We start from the raw sequence: 8,941 nt of genomic DNA, 5'->3' as shown, positions 1-8,941 counted from the left end.
GTTTCACAAATCAGATCAAATCACAATTAATCAACAATCATGCACCCTAAATATTTCTCTAATCATGAACAACCTTTGCACATTAAATTGAATTATCTGATTAACAAATTCAAGGACTAGCATGTAACCCTACATTATGGCCAATCAATTAATCCTGAAATCATTGAGCTAGATCAAACAATCATCAGTTGGTCATAAAACCATCATCACACAACATACAATCATTGATTATGGCATCAAACCTAGCCACACGAACATCATGCAATACCCGAACCAAAGCTGCTTGTATACCATCTATTCATCTAAACACATGTTTCGATTTCACAATATAATCTCATTAATAAACATCACTAGCATGAAACCCTAGTTATTACATATGATTATAGCAACCACAAAACCATGATCATACAACCAAAAGAGATAATGAAGCACTAACCGGAAGTGTGTGACGTGACTAATTTGATCGAGATAGCCTTCAACTACCACCAGGTTCGGGGGTGGAGGATTGTTGCCGTCGCACAAAGAGAGAGGAAGAGAGCTTAAGGTTTTTGTGTGTGTTAGTGTTTTTGTAACATATGAGGAATTAAACCCCAATGCTACTAAGTGTAGGTGAACAAGAGAAGTGGGCCGAACCCATCAACGGGCTGCCCTTGGTCTCGAGTCAAGCATAGTGGGCCGAGAATAGTGTGTGGCGAGGGACAAGGTGTGCGGCCCTAAAGGCTTGTGCGATTAGAAGTCGTTGCATGACCAACTTTATTATACATACATACATACATTCACATAACATGTAGCATCCATTGGTTAACATCAACATATCGATTGAACGCATAGAGTTCATATACGTCACAGTAAACACAAAGATAGGTTCTGAAATACGAGTTGTCACATCTCTGGTTGCTGAAGTAAGCCTGAGGGTTTCTGATATTCTACCTTGACTTTCGAGCAGGTCAAACACTTACTCACGTAAGTCGGGATGTGAGCTTTCATCTTCGGCCACCAATACATAACTTTGAGGTCCTGATACATCTTATCCGAACCTGGGTGAACAGAGTATCGGACTTGTGTACTTCGTCCATCACAAGCTCTCTAAGGTTACCAAACAAAGGAATCCATACACGCTCCATGAAGTAGAGGATGGTATTCTGCTTCGATGTTTTCCTCTTTCAACGCTTCGGTCTGTGCAGAACGGATCTGGTCAGGTAGGTTAGAATGAATGGTGAGTTGCAAAGCGCGAACACGCTTTGGTTTCGTTTCCTTCCGACTGAGGGCATCAGCTACAACGTTAGCTTACCCGGATGATACTTGATGGCGCAATCATAGTCGTTCAAAAGCTCTACCCAGCGACGCTGTCGCATATTCAATTTCTTTTGGTCAAAGATATGCTGAAGGCTCCTGTGGTCGGTATAAATAGTGTATTTAGTACCGTACAGGTATGCCTCCAGATTTTGAGCGCAAACACCATGGCTCCTAACTCCAAGTCATGAGTCGTATAATTCTTCTCGTGAACCTTCAACTGTCGCGAGGCGTAAGCTATCACCTTCTCGCGTTGCATCAGCATGCAACCGAGACCCTAAATCGAAGTATCACAATATACCACAAAATCTTCTGTACCTTCAGGTAGAGACAAAATCGGTGCACTGCAGAGTTTCTGTTTTAACAACTGGAAAGCATCTTCTTGCTTCGTTCCCCACGAGTATACAACGCCTTTCTGTGTCAATGAGGTAAGAGGTTGCGCGATCTTCGAAAAGTCCTTAATAAACCTGCGATAGTACCAAGCAAGACCAAGAAAGTGTCGCATCTCCGAAGGAGTCTTCGGTGCCGCCCAATTCCTTATAGCATCAATCTTAGCAGGATCCACGTGTATTCCCGATTCATTCACAATGTGGCAAAGGAAGTGTACCTCTCTAATCCAGAAGTCACACTTGGAGAATTTCGCGTAAAGTTGCTCCTTCCTCAGAAGCTCCAAAATAAGACGCAAGTGCCGCTCGTGATCTTTCTTGCTCTTTGAATAAATCAGAATGTCGTCGATAAACAAGATCATGAAGTCGTCAAGATACGGTTTGCATACACGGTTCATGAGGTCCATGAAGACCGTTGGCGCGTTCGTCAACCCAAACGGCATAACTAAAAACTCATAGTGCCCATACAGCGTTCGAAAAGCCGTTTTAGGAACATCCTCCTCTCGGACTCTCATCTGATGATAGCCCGATCTTAAGTCGATCTTCGAATAAAAACTTGACCCCTGCAAGTGGTCAAATAAGTCATCGACGAATGGCAAAGGGTAGCGGTTCTTGACAGTCACCTTGTTAAGTTCCCGATAATCTATGCATATACAAAAGGACCCGCCTTTCTTCTTTACAAACAAAACTAGGGCTCCCCAAGGCGAAGAGCTGGGTCGGATAAAGCCTCTATCCAACAACTCTTGAAGTTGATTGGATAGCTCTTGAAACTCTCTAGGTTCAAGACGATAAGGAGCTCGCGTATTTGGGGCCGCTCCTGGCACAAGGTCAATCTGAAATTCCACTTGACGGTGAGGAGGTAAACCAGGTAGTTCCTCAGGAAATACATTAGGAAACTCACGAACAACTGGCAGGTCTTCGATCCTTCTTTCTTCTGAAGGAGTATCAGTAACAAGTGCTAGAATAGCAAGATACCCTTTTCGCAGACACTTCAGCGCTTGCATGGCTGAGATGATACCAACCATCGCACCACTGCGATGCCCCTAAAACCGATAAAAATTCTCCACTAGGAAGCGCTATACGCACGATTTTCTCTTTACAGAGAATTTCCGGTTGATGCTTAGACAACCAATCCATACCAACCACTATATCAAAGCTACCGAGGGTAACAGGAAGGAGGTCAATATCAAACACTTGACCCACAAGATCTAATTTACACCCCAAAAGGACATGCGAAGCTTCAATCGTTTTGCCATCGGCTAATTCTACCACATGCTTAACTTCTAAAGGTGTTGGAGTTAACCCTAATCGCTGACTAAACTCTAGGAACACATAACTCCAATCGGCACCGGAATCAAATAATACAGAAGCAAAAAGATCGTTCACAGAAAACGTACCAGTCACGACATTGCCGTCGTTCCTACCATCATCGGCACCAATCGTGAACACTCTTCCACGAGTACCATTTCCCCCATTGTTGCCGTTATTGTTGTTCCCAGCATTGTTGTTGTTGTTCTGATGATTGTTGTTATCATTGGCGTTCTGATTCAGCTAAGGGCAATCCTGCTTGATGTGACCCTCATCCCCACACTGGAAACACCCCTTCCTATAGCCTTGGTTCTGATGGGGCTGCTGCCTTTGCTGTTGCTGATACTGCTGATTCTGCTGCTACTTTGGGTACGGGGCTCTACAGTCTTTGGCCTCATGTCCCACCTTTTCGCACCTACGGCAGGCCCGGACACATGATCTGATGCGTGTCAGTGTATATATGTTTTTAGATATATATTTAAGCCCTTTTTACACTTTTAGCCAAGTTTTAAATTTATAAAACACGATATTCACTAACACTAAACACACATATGGGCAAGTGCACCCATCGTGGACGTAGTATAGTGTTGGTAAGATACCGAGGTCGTCCAAGGACACAAGAGCTTTTAATACCGGTTTATCCTCAACGTCTAATCAAATCAAAAAGTGAGAAAAATGTTTTAAACTAAGAAAAATAAAAACTAACTAAATGCTGAAAATAAAAATAAAATAAAAACAGATAGACAAGATGAATCACTTGGATCCGACACGTGTATTAGTATAACCTTTGATTATTTTCGCACTTTTGCACTTGTTTAAGAGATTATCTTAGTTATTGTAGTAGGCCCCTCTTTTGAAGGCGACGTTACCCTCAACCCAGTAGTTTGAGTCAGCAAGGATACAATCCTAAAGGGTCGGATTATTGAAAGATAATGAATTAAGTTATTAATGCAAATTGTGGTAGGCCCCGCTTTTGGCGGTGACGTTACCCTCGGCTAAGTAGTCTGAGTCAGCAGGGATACAGTCCTAAATAACCGGGTTATAGTATTAATAGTAGTTAACTTATGAGGGGGTCAAAGATTTTGGATCCCCGCCATCCAATACCTATGGGCATTGAAGGAGATCCTACTAAATTTGACCCAGGTCCCAAGCAGGACCTCTAAACGCTGAACAAGGGCAAGACCCTTACCAAACCGTTCCCTTAACCCCCGACCAGGTAGCCAACATACCTCCATATAGACCGTGGAGATATGAATGGTGAAAATCTTTTATTTTATATAGACAGTAAAATAATGCCAAGACACCACGGACAAACGATAAGGAAAGATCACCTTCAACATAAGTAACTAGTTATTAAAGTCATTAATACAAAACCAAATAAAAAGTGCAAAAGATTAAAAATAAAAAGTATTATACTAAACACTTGTCTTCAGCAAGTGATGTAAGAGACTTAGGCAACCATGGCCTTGATTGTCAAGAACTCTTACGATCAATCTTGGATCCCGAGACGACTCACACACTCTACGATGGACAATGGATGATGGTGGTGGATGATGGTGTTATGGTGGTGGTGGGTGGTGGATGAGGTGTGAGAGAGGTGGTGTGCCAAGGGATGAGAGAGAATGAAGCCAAGCTCCTCTATTTATAGGCTGAACAGAAGGCTGGACACGGCCCCGTGTCCGCTGGACACGGCCCCGTGCCCGCCTGACACTCTCTCTCCTCATTAATTGTAATTGCGAATTACAATTAATGCGCCTGCTGTACTTTCACCACGCCCCCGTGCTCGCTGGACACGGCCCCGTGGTGGGTAATGGAAGCTTCTACTGGTTTGTCTTTTCTGCTGCTTCCTGGGCACGCCCCCGTGTTCGCTGGACACGGGGCGTGTTCAGACTCTGTTTCTTCTCTTTTGCCTTGGGAGATGCCGTTGAGGGTCCGGGCAGTCCACTTTTGTTCCTTTTCTTGTATTTTATGGTAGAATTAGCTGTCTTTTTGCTTCTTTTGTGATTTTGAGCTCATTTCATCCTGAAAATACAAAAGGAAGACAAAAACACTCTTTTTCCAACATTAGTACTTAAAAAGGGTTAGTTTTATGCCTTAATTGATGTGATTTATATGTTGCATTTTCCACATATCAAATACCCCCACACTTGAACTTTTGCTTGTCCTCAAGCAAAACTCTTTAAATGTGGCTTACACTCCCAAATGGAATAGGTAGAAGAGAAGTTTTTTAGCTTGTCCTAGAGTGACGGGAGTCCAAGGTTTTTATCGGTTTTATTTTTATTTATTTACAATCCTATTCGTTATGATTTATTTTGAACTTTTCATAAGATAAATTACTTATTTGGGCATAGCATGCCTTATTAAAATTCCATTTATATACAAGTTCACATACCTCACGGGAGATCACTCAACACTCGGCCGAAGGTGTATATTTTAGTGAATCACTCGAGAGCGGCACGGAACTTACGTCTTCCATAGGCTTGCCAAGCAATCAATCCTCCTCCTTTTTAACTTTTTACCTTTGTAAATATCAAGAGGACTTTTTGGGTGAAGGCTTGGGTTTAAAGTGGGTGGTTGGTTAGTGATTAGTAAAAAGGGGCGAAAATCGTAACAAGCGTCGGTTTTCGTGAAGTACCTTATTTTAGTGACTTTTTATTTTGAAGTATTTCTCCAAACAAGCTTTTATAGCTTTTGTTTGTTTTTGACTTCATCATATATATATATATATATATATATATATATATATATATATATATATATATATATATTTTGATCGTCACATAAAAAGGTGAGTTTATGAAAAAGCGAACTTGTTACTAAAAAAAATAAATAAAAAGGTTTTTGGTGGGTAAAAAGGGTTTTGGGGTAATGAAATGAAAGGTTTAGGCTCAAAGGGGCTATCTAGGGGATTTTGGGTAGGTAAAAAAAATGAAAAATAATGGTTTTGAAAGAAAAAAAATGGTTAGTCCTAATGCCTCCATCATTTACTTACTTGGGTTTAAGTTGGTAAGGACCGGGAATGTATCGTCGTGGCAAGTTCTAGATTTGTAAAGACCGAGCGGCTATTCACACAAGAAACGAAAAATGAGCATTTAATCTAAATATGTGTATTTTTATGCTCAATAAAGGCTCAAAACTCACTTTTGTGGGAATGGTTTTTTAATGTGACCAAGCATATATAATCGAATTTTAAACTAGACTTGTTATACTGTTTCATAATTTTCTTATGTTGGTTCCTTTTTTTTTCACGACGCTATCGGTTGTAAACTTGTAAAAATATAACCTTTTTAGAACTTGTTATTCCCAACTTAAACTAAGACAAGTAAATAAAAAAAAATTGAAAAAGTTTTTGAAAAAATTTGGGGTGTTTAGCGGTTCCAATAGAGTTTTGTGTAAGGCTTGTGTTTAGGATTTTGCAAAATTTCAAGGTTTTAGCATCCCCCCCACACTTAAATTACACATTGTCCTCAATGTGTCCAAAAATAAAGTTTTTGGTTGATTAGAATGTATAAAAGTGTGTTTAAAAAGCAAAGATTTATGTTACTGGCATCCTGGACACGGCCCCGTGTTCACCGGGCACGGCCCCGTGGTCAAGTGCCAGTAACAAAAATTACAGAATTGAAACAGAAGCCTGGACACGGGGGCGTGTCCGCTGAACACGGCCCGTGTCCAGTTACCTGAACTGGGTGATTTTTCTGCAGGGGCTCAGCACGGGGCCGTGTTGGTTGGGCACGGCCCGTGTTGAGCCTTCTGTGATGGAGATTTTTGTCGGGTTGCTCTGTTCTTCGTGCATGGTTCCATTTTTCTCGTTCCCTTTTTCATCCATTACCACCATGAGTGTGTTTTATTCTGCAAAAACTAAAAGATTAAACTAAACTAAACTAAGGATAGATCCGCGGAATGCCTCCGTGGTGCGCCACGTTTATAAGGGTCCTTGGCTAGACCCGATTCCTGGTTATATATCTTCTGAGTGGAGTGCCTTGCTTCCCAAGTTACACCGTCGGAGAGCGGCATCCAAGCTTGAATCAATAACCTTCATGTAATTGACTGGGTCGTCGTCCTCTATTTTCTTCCCAACTCCGAACTTCACCTCATCGTCCCCATACCTCAAAGTCAGTGTCCCTTCATTCATGTCTACAACTGCTTGTGCTGTGGCAAGGAAGGGTCTCCCTAGGATAAGGGGGACCTCGGTGTCTTCCTCCATGTCGAGTATGACAAAGTCAACGGGATAAACGAATTTGCTTACCCTTACCAAGACATTCTCGATGACACCTTGTGGGAACTTGACTGATCGATCAGCGAGTTGTATGCTTATTTTTGTAGGGCTCGTGGTTCCCAAGCCAAGCCTTTTGAACATCGATGAGGGCATGAGGTTAATGCTAGCCCCTAAGTCGGCCAAGGCATTGCGAACGGGTGATTCCCCTATTGAACATGGAATCGTGAAACTTCCGGGATCGATTTTCTTTTGGGGTAGTTTATTGAGTACGAGGGCAGAGCATTCTTCGCCTAAATTAACTAGTTGCAAATTTTCAATTTTCTTTTTATGTGTAAGGAAGTCCCTCATAAATTTAGAGTATTTGGGCATTTGGGTTAGGACTTCGATAAAAGGAATATTGACATGCAATTGTTTTAACAGACTTTCGAATTTTGCGAATTGCTCATTGGTCTTTTGACGAATTAACCTACCGGGGTACGGAACTCGAGGAGCCTTGGTAGGCTCTGGTGATGGGGGAGAGTTCTTTTCCTGCAGATGTGTTGGCATTGTTTCTTCCGTTGGTGGAGGTACTTCTGCAGGCCCTACGGTGCGGTTTCGTAGTGTGATGAGGTGAACTTGCGCCTTTGGGTTTGTTTCGGTATTGCTAGGTAATGCGCCTTGCGGTCTCTCGGAAAAATTTTGTGCTAGTTGATTTATTTGTTTTTCTATGTTTTGAATGCTAGCTTGTTGATTCCTAAAATTAGATTCTAATTGTAGAAATCTTTCCGAGTTTTTCTTATCAGTGTCGGGGACGAGGCGAGATATAGTATCTTCAAGCCTTTCTCGTCCACCTTGTTGTTGAGTGAAATTTTGTGACTCATTTCTTGATTGCTGAAAGTTTGTTCGTTGGGTTTGTTGGTTACTACTATTGCCGGTTTCCCTCCAACCAAGGTTTGGGTGGTTTCGCCATCCTTGGTTGTAAGTTCCCATTGGAGGACCCGACGGTCTAGGTCTATTATCAATGTAGTTTACCATTTCTTGTTGATCGTCCGTTTCTTTCATGCAACTCCAATTTTCATGTGACCCACCACACCCTTCACAAGCCATAACCGAGACTGTTTTTGTCATTTCTAATTTTTTTATTTTTGAAGAAAGGGCCTCGATTTGGGCTTGTAAAGAGGTGCTTTCGTCTACCTTATGGGCGCCCGGGGCGATAGACTTATTTCCCCGGGGAGTGTGCCATTGAAAATTGGTTTGAGCAATTTCCTCAATCTGATTATATATTTCGTGTGGGCGTCGATTACCTAAAAGTCCCCCGGAGCTAGAATCAAGTGTCTGCCTAGTGTGTGGCAACAATCCATTGTAGAAAGTGGATACTTGTTGCCATATTGCGAGGCCATGATGGGGACACTTGCGTAATAGCTCCTTGAACCTTTCCCATGTTTCATATAAGGATTCCCCGTCCTCTTGTGAGTATGTGTTAATTTCAGCCATTAATTTAGCAGTTTTAGAAGGAGGGAAATACTTATATAGAAACTTTTGGGCTAGTTCATCCCAGGTGTTTACCGATCCAGCTGGGAGGGTGTTGAGCCAAGCTTTCGCTCGGTCTTTTAGTGAGAACGGAAAACATACGGAGGCGTATGGCGTCGTTTGATGCTCCATTGATCCGAAAGGTATCACATATTTCTAAGAAATTAGTTATATGTAGATGAGGATCCTCGTCCGCAAGCCCGTGGAAGGTTGCGGAGTTTTGGAGCAT

The 8,941-nt window shown here is 42.0% G+C and overlaps 1 non-coding gene across 1 annotated transcript; it reads left to right on the top strand.

The window, feature by feature from the left end:
- Window positions 1-8,575: 8,575 nt before the first annotated feature.
- LOC118488574 lies at window positions 8,576-8,682 on the top strand. The gene has a single exon (XR_004885118.1). It is a non-coding gene; the product is annotated as a small nucleolar RNA R71 (small nucleolar RNA).
- Window positions 8,683-8,941: the final 259 nt, after the last annotated feature.

This window comes from Helianthus annuus, chromosome 16, assembly GCF_002127325.2.
Source record: "Helianthus annuus cultivar XRQ/B chromosome 16, HanXRQr2.0-SUNRISE, whole genome shotgun sequence".
Lineage (NCBI taxonomy): Eukaryota > Viridiplantae > Streptophyta > Magnoliopsida > Asterales > Asteraceae > Helianthus > Helianthus annuus.
This window is presented reverse-complemented; position numbering and strand designations above follow the sequence as displayed.